The sequence below is a fragment of the Syngnathus typhle genome, linkage group LG8 (genome assembly GCF_033458585.1).
Source record: "Syngnathus typhle isolate RoL2023-S1 ecotype Sweden linkage group LG8, RoL_Styp_1.0, whole genome shotgun sequence".
Taxonomy (NCBI): Eukaryota; Metazoa; Chordata; class Actinopteri; order Syngnathiformes; family Syngnathidae; genus Syngnathus; species Syngnathus typhle.
The window spans coordinates 14656801-14669654 of record NC_083745.1 but is presented as its reverse complement, the minus strand read 5'-3'; positions in this window follow the sequence as shown (position 1 = coordinate 14669654).

The following is a 12854-nucleotide window of genomic DNA, read 5'->3' as shown; positions in this document are numbered from 1 at the left end:
CTGAAATTGATGCAATTAGAGTCCCCAGAGCAGTTCCTGATTAATAAGAATTAATTGACCAAATTGAAGCGGGATGGGAGTCCTCCATTTGGTGCTGGTGGACGATGAACAAGAACGTTGACAGGATAAATTACATCCATTGCAAAATGCAGAAATTGGGCAAACGGACACAAGCGGGACGAGGCAGTGCACGAACAGCTAGCCACGCCTTCCCTAATGTCAATCCAGAATCGCAATGCTCTTGTTATGTTGTTGTCTGGAAAAGGAAGGGTCTGCGCAATGTTCAGGGAACAATGCTGCACCTTCATCCAGAATGACACCGCCCCTGATGAGAGCCTGACGAAGGTGATTGCAAGCTTGCAATCCCTCAACACGAGGATGAAAGAGCACAACAAGTGGATGACTGCTTTTGGGAAGTATAAAGCCCTTGTGTCCTCAATTACTGCTATACTCATCTTGTGTGGATGTTGTTGTATTCCGTGTCTCCGTGCTCTGTTTAACCGTCTCATCACTACAGCAATATCGCCCATGTAAGACGAGATGGCCCGGGTATGCCTAATGTCTGAACGGCAGCATGTTGATGATAACGATGATGATGATGCAATTTATGCACTTGAGTTTACAGGGTTTTTCCCAGATCTGTGTTTCCGAATGATGATGTCGCAACATTTATCCTTTTTGGTGGAAATATTTGTGCTCATACTTGTGATCCGACAACTAAATATCAAGAGAAGTGGTTGTTTTTGGTAATGTAAAAATTGAGCAGATGTGTGATAAACAGGAGGGAAATGTTGGAATAATTTAAGTGAAGCCTTGGCCTGCCAGACCTGTAGGCCTTGTCTTTACGAGTTTATGGCTTTCCTTTTATCTACGTTCTTCCTCTTTAGTGACAGGGATGTCTTTTGATCCCTGTCAGCCATATGTATCCTTCCTGTCCTTATGTTATCTGTTTGTTTTTGTTCCTGTAAGAGGCCTTCACTAACAATGAGCAGAGCTTATTTGCATAGGCGAAATGTTCTTATTTGGTTGAAAGAAACTCCATTCCTTTTAGTTAACTGTAGGTTTGGTTCATAGATTGTTGTTGATCAGAACTGTTTTTCTTTGTTAAGTGTTAAACACAGTTTGAAGTAGTTGCGTACAAGTTATCCTATATTTACTCAATGTTTGTTTAAGGAACTGCATACCAGTTACCTTACATTTACTTAACATTTGTTTTAGTGTTTAGGACAAGTTACTTATTGTTATTGAGTGTTAATTTACTAAGTAGATAAAGTCTAGCAAAGGTCTAGTTGCATTGTTCCACAGGAAAGCTGCAATTGAAGTTAGGGTTAGGGTTAGGGTTTGAAGTGGTTGCGTACAAGTTATCTCATATTTACTCAAGTCTTGTTCAAGTGTTTAGGACAAGTCACTCATTGTTATTGAGTGTTAATTTACTAAGTAGATAAAGTCTAGCCAAGGTTTAGTTGCATTGTTCCACAGGAAAAGCGGCAATTCAAGTTATCTGATCTCACTCGCGGACGACTCGGCCAACAACTGGAGAAGAACAGATGGACAAACTCTGCGGGGGTCACGGGCCGACAATGAAGTGCTAGTTCACACCACACTACATTCCTTAGCTAATCAACGTTGCTACAGACACAATCTTCACTCCCTTTGGTGTAGCAACGCCTCTGTAACCAGGGCAACCAAAACAGTGATGAGAGGAGCAGAAGAAACATCTCAAATGACTAATGCAAAGGTTGCAGAAAAGGTGCTGTTTTTTGCTGTTTTCCGGACGTGCTGCTGTTCTTTCGGTGGCGGATCCAGATCGGGATTTGGTCAGCAAACTACTGCGGATACGGAAGCAAAGACCGAGGTCCAGATCACCCCAACGTTCTAGCTGAAGGTCCCAAGAAGGAGGGGGACGGAGCCTGCGTCGACTGGACCCTATAAATTGGTGGAGCTCATCTCACGTGCCGTCCGGCTGGCCGGCAAAGGAGATTCGTGGTATCATCTGTCCCAGTGCGGCCCAGTGAAGGGTTCCTGCAAGGAACCAGATCAGCCATCGACAGTCCCCGCCCCAGTTCATACAGAGGCAGAATAATCCTCTTCCCCCTTGGTGGCCAGGTAGTCCACCCTGAGCCACTGAAGACAACGACCATGCAGCAGACATTCCCAAGTTCTCCCCGGACGGAGCAGATCTGCGAAGGGGGTGAGAATCGTGCTCACCCTCCACCAGTGGGCGTGCCAAGCCCCCAACGACTGAACAATCCCGAGCAATTTTTATCTTGATTGATAACATTCTGGTCGCCTAAGGCAGAGGGACCGTGTAACTCTTTTCCTGCAATTAATCTGGCCGCAGGTTTTTAAATTACACACACAATTTGGACTGGAGTATTGAGGAAAAACCTCATCTTCACTAGAAGTTATTGCTTTCATTGTATTTTCTTACTTATGTTTGATTGATCGAGGTTGACATAATCATATGATAAAACAGGAGGGATATGTTAGGGTTTGCAGAATATCTTCATCGTATGATTATGTTGGAATGTAACCTGTAATAATTTAACTAGCTTGTCCTGTCTTAACAAAAGTAGTAGACCAAAGTGCTAAGATCTTTTCAACTTATTGACTAGCTGCAGAGGAAGCAATCAAAGTTGCTTTGTTTACAGAACGTCGTAAAAGGTCCCCTGCTATGCTTTGATCAGCAGGGGACTGTCTTCACCCTATCCTGTGTGTTCCCACACCCCCACTTTCAACCCCACTCTGTTTCTCTCAATAAATAAGCACCTGACTAGGCCTGAGTCAGACCTCCATTCGACCATCGCTGTAAGCACAGCTATGAATGGACTCTCCGCCTGCAGGTGTTTGAAATGACTTGCTTGACTCCAGTGTGGTTCTTGCAAAATAAGTTAGAGTGAGCACCACCCTAACAGGGCCTATCTCAGCCGTCATCGGGGAGTAAGCGGTGAACTCATAGCCAGCCAATCGCAGGGCACACAGAGACGAACAACCATCCGCACTTGCACTCACCCCTAGGGGCAATTTGGTGTGCTCAATTGGGATACCAAGCATGTTTTTGGGATGTGGGAGGAAACCAGAGTGCCTGGAGAAAACCCATGCGGACATAAGGAGAACATGCGAACTCCACACAGGGAGGACCGGAGGTGGAATCGAACCCGCATCCTCCTACCTGTGAGGCGGACGTGCTACCCAGTGCACCACCGACAACATACCTTTTTAGAAAATAACATTTAAAATACATAGAAGACCGGACCACACTCCGCCTACTCAGAAGGCATAGGGTAGTGAGTGTGAGCAGGGGCGGAGTATGATTTAGCAGGCTGTGGAGGAGTGTTGGATTTGGGCCATAATTTAGGGAGCGCGCTATCTGCTCCTCACGGCAAAAGCAAAAGGTGATAACAATCACCTGTTATCCAATTTACTCACTGCATGCTTGTTTGATTTCTTCAGATTTAGGAAAATGCTAAGACACTGTGTTAGAAAAATGTATATATATATATATATGTTATCATGCATTCTCTAATCAATGCCTTACTGCAATATTACTGCAATATATGCTTGCTGTTTGGCCTTGCTGTTTTTATGATGTACCACAGAAGGACAGTTCCTTTCTAACAAAGACCACTTTGTTAGACAACATGCCTCATTGCTGTCCTGCACCCCAGATGAACCTCCAAGTGACCATTAAAGTCAGGGTTTTCCTAACTATCTTTATCGTAGGATTAGGTTGGAATGTATATAACCAGTAATAAATAACTTAGCTTGTTGCATCCTACACAATGTCGTAAAACTTCCCTTGCTATGTTTTAACTAGAGGTCAAAGGTTTTTTCTTTTGTATCCAGTCCACTCAAACTCCTCTTCCCAGATGTTCTTATCAGTATGTATGTAAACATCTAGTGTCTCACACTGTGGGTAGGGCAAATCCAAATAAAAAGAGCGGGAGTGCCTACAGATTTTTAGTGTGTGTGTAGAGATTGTCTCAAGCTATCTGTACTGCACTCCTCGCGAGAAAAGACTTAATATTCTGTCTCACTTGTGGTTTGTTTGCTGTTGCTCTTCTATTCACTTATTCAGTCAGCGAAATAAACCTGATAGAAATTGGGGGCTCGTTCCGGGATCTCAACACGCCCTGAACGGTTCCAGCGGGCTCTTCGACGCAGGCGAAAATCCTCGGCCGAGGTAAACAAAAGCCCTTTGACGGGACTGTCTCGATCAGTCCGGCTGGACACCGGGAGGGTTGACGAGATCTTCCGAGGAAGAGAATCAGCAGACCGTGAGTAGGAATATTAATTCTACTAAATAGAAACAGTTAAATTCCGCAGGGGCGGATGTGGAGCCCCCTAGCTTTCAAGCTAGTTAAATTCTGCAGCAGGAGGGGCGGACTCCTCTGTTATTAAAAAAAACAAAACAAAAAAAACTTGAGAATTCTAGACCCTATCAAGTACAACTAGAAACAGTTAAATTCTGGCGGGGCGGATGTGGAGCCCCCTAACGTTTTATGTTAGTTAAATTCCGCAGCAGGAGGGGCAGACTCCTCTGTTCTTAAAAAAAAAAACGCGCGTGGTATGCTTGTGAACGGTTTGACTGAGAGTGATCTCATTTGAGCGCTCCTCTTAAATAGTAAGCGAAAGTCTCTATGCAAATGCAAAGATTGGAAAATAATTGAAAGGCAGGATCCCAACCGATTAAAAAAAGATTTCGATAAATGGGTTAAAAAATATAAATTTGAGGGACAACCAAATTATTAGGACTTAGAGGTGCCATAAACGAAACAACATAAATAAATCTTAAAGAAATTAAAGAAGGCATCTGATGATGTAGTGTTTTGGGAGAGAGAGAAAGAGAGAGAGAAAGAGAGAGAGAGAAAGAGAGAGGGAAAGAGAGAGAGCTCAGAAAGCACTGTATTGCAGGTAGGAAGATGATGAGACTGGGCCTAACAGTAGGCAGGCAAGAGAAAACCAAAATTTACAGAGTTAGAGAAGAAGGGAGAAGTCTAGAGAAAGTAGAGAAGCACGTAGAGAAAACACATGCTACAAATTCAAAACTAAAGATCATAGCGGGAGGAATACATAAATCACGCCCTCCATGCAGAAAGAGTAGTAATAGACAAACAAAAACGAAAACAAATGAAAGCTTCAAAAACACTTTTTTGGTAGACCAGGATAGTGACACTTTTTACCAAAATGCAGGCAGAGGACAGAAAGGCCAGAGAGGGCGAGCAATACCCAACAGCGAAGGCTTTAGAGGCCGAGGAAGAGGAGTTGTGCAACCTCCAATAGAATGCTGGAGTTGCGGGGAAAACGGTCACATGGCACGTGACTGCATAAATTACCAAAGACAGTTATAACTAGGCCAAAGTCAAATCAAATCAGGTTTCCATGTAATGAAGTGGGAACCTGGCTGCCAAAATTAAAGAGAAATTAGCTTATACACAACTTACACATACAATATACAGGAGATATTTGTGTTAAAAGGATAAAGTAATATAAAGTAACACTGAAGTTAAAATTTGCAAAATACACGGAAAGGAATTACACATAGTTTCTAAAAGTGAAATAGAGAATACCGTTTTTTTCCGTGTATAGTGCGCAAAATTTAACTAATTTATTGTCCTAAAATCTGGGGTGCGCATTATACATGGGTACAAAAAAAAAATTTTTTATTTTTTTATTTTTATTTTTTTTTATCTTTTTTAAAGAAAGTCATGGTACAACAAAACCAACAACAGGACTGACCGACAAAGTCGTGGAACAAAAAGACAGGGTGACATTACCAAAGACAGGAACAGAAAGCAAACAGACATCATGACAGTAACACATGCAATGATCCGACGGTGAGCGAGGGGCAGACAGGACTTAAATACAAAACACGTTACATCGATTGAGGTGACACAGGAAGAGAGGGGCGACGCGAACAGAAACTATGGCAACCTAGACACATAGCAAAACTGGGGACGAGACGTGACAAATCTCCCTCGAAATAAAACTTGAAATCACCTTTCTTCTTGTTTGTTGTCAATCGCGCATCGCATTCAGCCATCCTGCCCAACACACTTAGTAAAATTCATAATTGACGACACATCGTTTGATGCGATGGTGCAATCCTTGATGGTGTGTTACTGTCAAATATTGTTTGTTTTTTAATCTCCATCGCGGACCGGACGTCATACGGAGGCCGCCATTACAGATGCGCAGAACGGTTGCGCAAGACACGTCAGCTATATAAAAAGCGAGAGTTCAGTTCTCCACCTATTAGTTTCAATTCACAGTTTAATTAGCAGTTTCAATCAGCAAATAACAAAATGTGTATTACAGGGAATATTTTATTTCATAACACTTTGCCTTGTTCCTTTCGTCTCTGCTGTTCACTTCAAACACGCTCCATGCGACCGCAATGCTCTCGTATCAGACGCTTGCTCGATCACCTGCTCGTTTGCTGTCTGTCACAATGTACCCTACACAAATCCGAAACATTTGTTGCGGCTCCGAGTCACGACGAGGGGCAAGTTTTGGTTTCCAAGGGTGTTTTTATTCCTCTTCAACGTCTCTCCCATACAGAGCCGCCCTTTTCACGTCCGAAAGCCTTTTTCACATGCGCGCACGGAGCGCGGTGGTGGGTTTAGGGGCAGTCGGAGAAATCAACGCCAACAAAAAAAATTACATCCAGCCTAGTTAAGACCATACCAAAGACTATAAAAATGGGACCCATTGCCTCCCTGCGTGTGTGACGATCATTGGGACTTAAAAAAAAAAAAAAAAAATTTTTTAATTCATAAAAATTGTAAAAACATATTATACATGGGTACAGGCTTTTTTCCAGCATCAGCATGCCATTTTTAGGGTGCGTATTATACATGGGGGCGCACTATACACGGAAAAAAACGGTAAATCAGACAAGTAATACGAGCAAAAAAGTGTTCTTAGTGTTTCAATGTGTTCTTATATGTTGTGCGTCATCCTTTTGTGCTGGTGTGTGTGTGCGTGCGTGTACGCGCAGAGGATCCTCATGAATGGGTGTGTGTATGAGTGAGAGTGAGATGTGTGTTCTATGGAAGAAATCAGTAATGGAGAATGTTCTGGAGACTGTTGAGCAATACTAGGGAAATTGAGAAGTGGATGATGGTGTGTTTAAGTTGGTTGGAGAAACTGAGATGAGCAAGGTGTGTGCAATAGAGAAAATAAGGCGTGTGTGGCAGAGAGTTACGAGAACGGTGGCTTGATAGGATGGGAATAAGAGACAGCAAATGTTGTGTAGAAGACTGAAAGATGTTGAAGGTGAACATGATGGGGGAGGGCAACAGCAAAGTTGGCCTGCCCTTGAAACTGATAAGCGTGCCTGCGCTCGCGCGTTGTCGCGGGGCGGGGCTGTCCGCGTGGGCCTTTGCTATGCTCGTGTGGGCGGTGGGCCGGCATCATGGTTGTTGCAGGAAATGGCCAGCCTGTGACCAATCAACATTGATGCTGCGCCCCCCCCAGCTGCTGTGGCTGCAGGCGAAGCAGGGACAGTGTGATCTTCTCAGAGAGTGATGCTTAAGGAAGATGTGACAATATTTGCATGAAGGATAAAAGGCACTGATGAGAAAACAAAAGTATAACCAAAACGTCAAAACAGAGGATGACGTTTGCGCAGCGTTGTTTGTTTGTATTGTTTGTGAGCTGTGTCTCTGCTGTAAGTTTTTGTGTTGTCTGTGTGCTGTCAGTGTTACCGTTTTTTTCCGTGTATAGTGCGCCCCCATGTATAGTACGCACCCCTAAAAATGGCATGCTGATGCTGGAAAAAAGCTTGTACCCATGTATAATACGCACCCAATTTTTATGAATTTTTTTTTAAAAAAAATTTAATTTTATTTATTTATTTTTTAAGTCCCAATGATCGTCACACACGCAGGGAGGCAATGGGTCCCATTTTTATAGTCTTTGGTATGGTCTTAACTAGGCTGGATGTAATTTTCTTTGTTGGCGTTGATTTCTCCGACTGCCCGTAAACGCACCACCGCGCTCCGTGCGCATGGAGCGTGTTTGAAGTGAACAGCAGAGAAGAAAGGAACAAGGCAAAGTGTTGTGAAATAAAATATTACCTGTAATACGGATTTAGGTAGAGAACTGAACTCTCGCTCTTTATATAGCTGACGTGTCTTGCTCATCCGTTCTGCGCATCTGTAATGGCGGCCTCCGTATGATATCCGGTTTGCGTGTGTGCGAGAGCGAGAGAGAGAGAGCGCGCGAGAGAACGCTCAACCGTAGCGCGCCGCCGACCGCCCAACTGCACCGGGCTGGTCGATTATTGTGACAGAGCCGTCGCTGAAATTTAGAAGATATTTTTAAAGTCCTGATGTACTTTCTAAAATTTAAGTGGACCTCAGTGCGCACTGCGCAGGGAGCTTAATTTGGTGCGGTCGCGCAACCGCAGCGCGCCGGGCGCTCACTGTCGCATTGCTTAAAGAGCGCCTTTGTGTTTTAGGATGAACAGCAGAGACCAAAGGAACAAGGCAAAGTGTTGTGAAATAAAATATTACCTGTAATACGCATTTTGTTATTTGCTGATTGAAACTGCTAATTAAACTGTGAATTGAAACTAATAGGAAGAAAACAACTCTCGCTCTTTATATAGCTGACGTGTCTTGCGCATCCGTTCTGTGCATTTTATTTCACAACACTTTGCCTTTCTTCTCTGCTGTTCACTTCAAACACGCTCCATGCGACCGCAATGCTCTCGTATCAGACGCTTGCTCGATCACCTGCTCGTTTGCTGTCCCGTGCGCGCACGAAGCGCGGTGGTGCGTTTACGGGCAGTCGGAGAAATCAACGCCAACAAAAAAAATTACATCCAGCCTAGTTAAGACCATACCAAAGACTATAAAAATGGGACCCATTGCCTCCCTGCGTGTGTGACGATCATTGGGACTTAAAAAAAAAAAAAAAAAAATTTAAAAAAAAAAATAATTTTTTTTTTTTTTGTACCCATGTATAATGCGCACCCCAGATTTTAGGACAATAAATTAGTTAAATTTTGCGCACTATACACGTAAAAAAACGGTATGTGTTAAAATTGGCTAATGTAGGTGCACAAAAGAATTTGCTAGATTGTAGTCTATATGATTTGCACCGCAAAACAAAAGCAATTTTGTGAAAATAAGAAGAAAAGAATGGCAAGCAATTTTTTGTGGGTAGGAACTGGTCCACACTGCATTAATGCCTATCCCTGATGAAACCAAATTTGAGAGATGGAAAGAACTTGCTTTCTGGAATTGGATGAAGCAAAATTATTAAATAACATTTCAAAGCTAAATTTAGAAGAAATAGTCAATTGGTTGTGTAAAGACTGCACAAGTTTTTACATTTGAGGATAAGAGAGTTATTGAGTTAGTTAAAGTTAAGAAACAACAAGAATTGTCTATTATATTAATTTACTGGCGGTTATTTTGTTAGTTTTTATCTTTATCTTGATTGGTTTGACACCTGGAGGGAGGAAAGGTTAGGATGTGGAACACGGGTTGAGACAACCAGTTACACACGCAAAACGTGTGCACTGGGACAATGAGAAGCATTTTGAAAGGTGTGTCAAATTAAATGAAGATGAAATCATATGTAGTAATACAACGCTTTACTACATATGGATTCTCTAAATCGTACAATTGAGTAAAATAAAACATACTTTTTGACTTTTGTTCAAATTACTAAGATTCTTGTGATAAACGATGAGAAACTGAAAAGAAACTACAACTAAGCTAGTTGTGGAGGCAGTCCAATTGCCACGACAAATAGCTATGTGCACGTGTGCAGGGCACACACGAGACTGATAAGGTGTCAAGAGGTAACAAGCTTGCAGACGGAACCGCATAGCTGCAGTGCAAAAGACGCTTCAAATTTTATACACACAAGAAGCGGATTGAATTACTGAAACATTTTTAAAGATGTGCAGCGACAAAGTCCATAGACTGAAATTCAATCATGGACAAAAAGAGGGGCAAGAGTAGAGAATGGCATCTATAAATGACCAGAAGACAGACCTATCCTACCAAAAACCTATACAAATGGGCGGCAATATTGAGCCATGGTTGTATGTCACATGGCTCAAGAGGAGGGATAGTGGGGCAGGTCAGTCAGCTTTATACAACATACGGATTTGATTCATATTCAAAACATTTTCAAAAAAAATAAATAAATAAATAAAATAAAATAATTGTATAGCTTGTTTAACATGTGCTAAACACAATCCACAGGGTTATAATGCCTGGTCATAATAGATGCATTCTCAAAATGGTTTGATTTGGTTTAAACAAAAACACTGAATGCCTTAACAGTGGCAAAAACGTTATGTAAAAATAATAATAATAATAATACCGAGATATGGGATTTTGAAAATTAATTCTCATGACAGAACTGGTATAAAGTGTGAAAATGTGCATGGGAAAAATGGAAGATCATGGACAAAATGTTTAGACCTGGTCAAACTGTACATAAATATTACAAGTACTGTGGGTTTAACCCCGTATGAAAAATTGTTTGGGCGACAATATAGATTACCATGTTTTAAAACCAAGTGGGAAACTAAGGATGATTCAAATTTGGCATTTACATTTTATATTTATAATTAATATTTTAAAGGCAAAAAGAACAAAGCACGTTCTCATTAAGAGCAGTGAAAACAAAACACTGGTGTTCTTCCAAGGGGGAAGGGCCACATTGAATATTGATAATTACATCAACTGCCATTAAAATAGCAGAAAGGTCAGTTGAGGTGGTCCTAGCAAATTAAAAAAGCATAATTTCTTTTGAGGTAACGTTCAATCGGGAAAAAGTGACCCAAAGGGAGCCTTACCTCTTAGAGAAATGCCGGGAACAAGAAAATGGAACAATGACGTTATTGCATGTAAGGTGGCTATCTTTGTTGCCACTTTGTTAACTTCAGCAATATGGTATTTGTGGGAACTAAGTCATAATGAGTAGGGGAGAGATGAGTGAACAACTTATATTGATCACTCCCAAAAAAATTTTTTTTAATTATGCTGCATTGTAGCAATTTAAAAGATCAATTTGACCTTTGCAGGATGATCTGCTGTGTCAGATCTGGACTGCCATGAGAGTATGATGTTTATATGTATACTTTGTCAACAACCGCTGTAGATGTTAAAGAATGGGATGAATATATCTAAAGTGAATGTGGATAATTTGTTTCAGGTAACTAGTATAAGAATAAACTGCTAAACGAAACAATTGATTGCTAATGGCAAAACAAGCTGTAAAGACAATTGAATATGTCATGTGTATGGGTTTGCGACCATTGCTTTATGTTCTACCGTCACCATTGATCAAAGATCGTGTGAAGTCTATCACGTCGATTGGATTGTAAGATGTGTGACAGAGCATTCTATATAGCAATGTCCATTGAAGAAAGAAAAAAGAAGCCATTGCTTTCAGAGAATGTAGTCAAGCTAAATTGTATATGTATCAACATCCCAAGATCTGAAAAAAGAAAAGAAAAAAAAAAGCTGGTAAAAACCAAAATATCTTTGAATTTGACAGCCGATGATGATCTGACCGAAATTGATGCAATTGGTGTTCCCGGAGGAGTGCCGGATAAGTGTAAGCTGGTGAATCAGATAGCTGGTTTTGAATCCACCCTGTGTTGGTGGTGTACTCTTAACAAAAATGTTGACAGGATCAACTACATCCATTACAACGTGCAGAGGCTTGGAAATTGGACCGAGGCGGGTTTCAGGGCGGTCCACTCCCAACTGGCCGCGACTTCCCTCATGGCTTTCCAGAACCGAATGGCCCTTGACATGCTACTCTCAAAAGAGGGTGGTGTCTGCGCCATGTTTGGTGAGCAATGCTGCACATTTATTCCAAATGGTACTGCCGCTGATGGAAGCCTGTCCCAGGCCCTTGAGGGCCTGAGGACCTTGAATGGGAAAATGAAGGAACACAGGGGAGTGAACACGGAGGTTTGGAACGACTGGCTAAACGTGTTCGGAAAGTACCGTACCCTGGTGTCCTCGGTCCTAGTCTCCCTTGCCGTTTTTTCTGCTGTTTTGACCTTGTGTGGATGTTGTTGTATTCCGTGTCTACGGTCTCTAATTAACAGGTTAATTACAACTGCTATCTCTCCAGCAGCTGAGACTTTTCCGTTGCTCCAAGGGGAAGACTTTGCGACTGGCGAGGGTTGTCGCTCTGGCGATGGCTCCATCTTTGAAGCTCCTGTGGTAAACCTGTCCGATTTGTTTCCCGACTCTGACATTGATTATTAAGGTTCGATCTCCTCCCGGGTTTAAATTTGTTCTTATGAATTGTGATCCTACGGCTGAAAATCTTTTTGAAATGGCCGCTTTTAGGTGATAAGATGGTCTCTGAGAACTTATGATAAACAGGAGGGAATTGTTAGAAAAATGTATATATATATATATGTTATCATGCGTTCTCTAATCAATGCCTTACTGCAATATTACTGCAATATATGCTTGCTGTTTGGCCTTGCTGTTTTTATGATGTACCACAGAAGGACAGTTCCTTTCTAACAAAGACCACTTTGTTAGACAACATGCCTCATTGCTGTCCTGCACCCCAGATGAACCTCCAAGTGACCATTAAAGTCAGGGTTTTCCTAACTATCTTTATCGTAGGATTAGGTTGGGATGTATATAACCAGTAATAAATAACTTAGCTTGTTGCATCCTACACAATGTCGTAAAACCTCCCTTGCTATGTTTTAACTAGAGGTCAAAGGTTTTTTCTTTTGTATCCAGTCCACTCAAACTCCTCTTCCCAGATGTTCTTATCAGTATGTAAACATCTAGTGTCTCACACTGTGGGTAGGGCAAATCCAAATAAAAAGAGCGGGAGTGCCTACA